We start from the raw sequence: 1,821 nt of genomic DNA on the forward strand, positions 1-1,821 counted from the left end.
AAGCATCAAGAGGAAGTGCTTGTGTTATGGGCCAATAGGCCTTCTGCAGTTACTTCCATTCTTATGTTTTTATTCCCATTGGTTCGTGTTTTATCTTGTGTAAATGTCAATCACCTTACCCAAAACTTTGGTACCATATCACCTCACCCATGTGTATATATAAATATATATATATATATATATATATATATATATATATATATATATATATATATATATATATATATATATATATATAATATACAGAGTAAATCTACCCCAAAAGTAATGATTTATTTGTCTACAAAACTAAACTCTTTTTGGAATCATATGAGGCCCCTCCACTGAGGGGGGAGGCCTGGATGTTTATTGTCATGTGTATTCATGCTGCTTGCATGTCATCGTTTATTTTGCCTTTGTTGTTTTCTTGACAGCTTTCTTTGCCTTGGGTGGTTTGGGAGATTTTGAAGCTCTCTTTATTTTGGGCTTTTTGTTCCCAACAACAAGCTGCTGCTGCTGCTTCTTTTTCAAGGCTGTAGGTGGTTTGTTGCTTGTGGCGGCTTTCTTGGGAGTTACCACGGCCTTCTTTGCTGCTGTAGATGGTTTCTTGGTTGTGGTGGCTTTCTTGGGAGTTAGAACGGCCCTCTTCTCTGCTACGGCCAGCTTGAATGATCCACTAGCTCCACTTCCCTTGGTCTGAACAAGAATGCCGTCAGCCACTGCTTTCTTGAGAAATCTTCGGATGTAAATGGCGATCTTGGCAGCCTCGACTTTGTTGTTGGCAACAACGTACTTCTTGATTGCTTGTAGAGACGAGCCCTTACGGTCTTTGAGTGCTGCGACCGCGGCTAGAACCATTTGACTAGTTTTCGGGTGAGCAACCTGGACGCGAGGTTTCCTGGTGGTGGCCACCACAGCAGCAGCCGCAGCCTTCTTGGTAGGCTTTGCTTCTACCATGATGATGATGAGATAACCAAGGTGATGAGAGACGCTCAGACAGTCACGGGGGAATGATGCTGCCGCCGCTTGAGCCGAACCTATTTATGTGCCGGCACGGTACAGAAGCTGCAACCTGGCAACTCGTCCACCAATCACAACGGTTGGTTTTACGGCTCCGAAACCTGGATCCCATATCTTCTCTAAAATAGAAGCATTTGTTCATGTTCTTTGTAAAAGTATCATAAAGCAGGACAGATGAGACAAATATCATAAAAACTGAAGAGCAGATGAGCACACACATGTATGTATTACAAAAGAAAATCCACAAATTCATTAGAAATTGGCAGGGCAGGCTGAGGAAGTAGGTAGATGTAAAATGTCTGTAAATGGCGAAAGAACATAAACCCAAGACTGAATAAACGATGTTAAATATCCATGCCAAGGAGACAAAAATATGTTAGGATACAATTACCATTAAGACACCACAAGAAGGTCCGTATCCTGCCGTGATGACTAAAAAGAGTTGGTTATTAGCCACAATGTGTAGGCAGTCTCATGCCAACGGCCATACCACGTTGAGAACACCGCTTCTCGTCCGATCAGCGAAGTTAAGCAACGTTGGGTTTGGTTAGTACTTGGATGGGTGACCGCCTGGGAACACCAAATGCTGTTGGCAATAATGTTTTTTGTTTTGTTTTGTTTTGTTTCGTTTGTTTTTGTTTGAATGGCTGGCTCCACGGGAAATTCACGGAGTTGTGTGGAATAAGGCCTGGTAAAATGAATTAATATGTATGTCATGTTTAAAACAAACTCGCTTAATATAGTGTGTGAGGCTTTATACAAAAACAAACAACCAAAACAAAACATGTTGTTTTATATATATATATATATATATATATATAT

The 1,821-nt window shown here is 40.9% G+C and overlaps 1 non-coding gene across 1 annotated transcript; it reads left to right on the plus strand.

Moving 5' to 3' along the window:
- Nucleotides 1-1,475: 1,475 nt before the first annotated feature.
- On the plus strand, nt 1,476-1,594 carry LOC138361915 (5S ribosomal RNA). Its single transcript, XR_011227276.1, has one exon. It is a non-coding gene; the product is annotated as a 5S ribosomal RNA (ribosomal RNA).
- Nucleotides 1,595-1,821: the final 227 nt, after the last annotated feature.

The sequence above is a fragment of the Procambarus clarkii genome, unplaced genomic scaffold (assembly GCF_040958095.1).
Source record: "Procambarus clarkii isolate CNS0578487 unplaced genomic scaffold, FALCON_Pclarkii_2.0 HiC_scaffold_1003, whole genome shotgun sequence".
Classification (NCBI taxonomy): domain Eukaryota; kingdom Metazoa; phylum Arthropoda; class Malacostraca; order Decapoda; family Cambaridae; genus Procambarus; species Procambarus clarkii.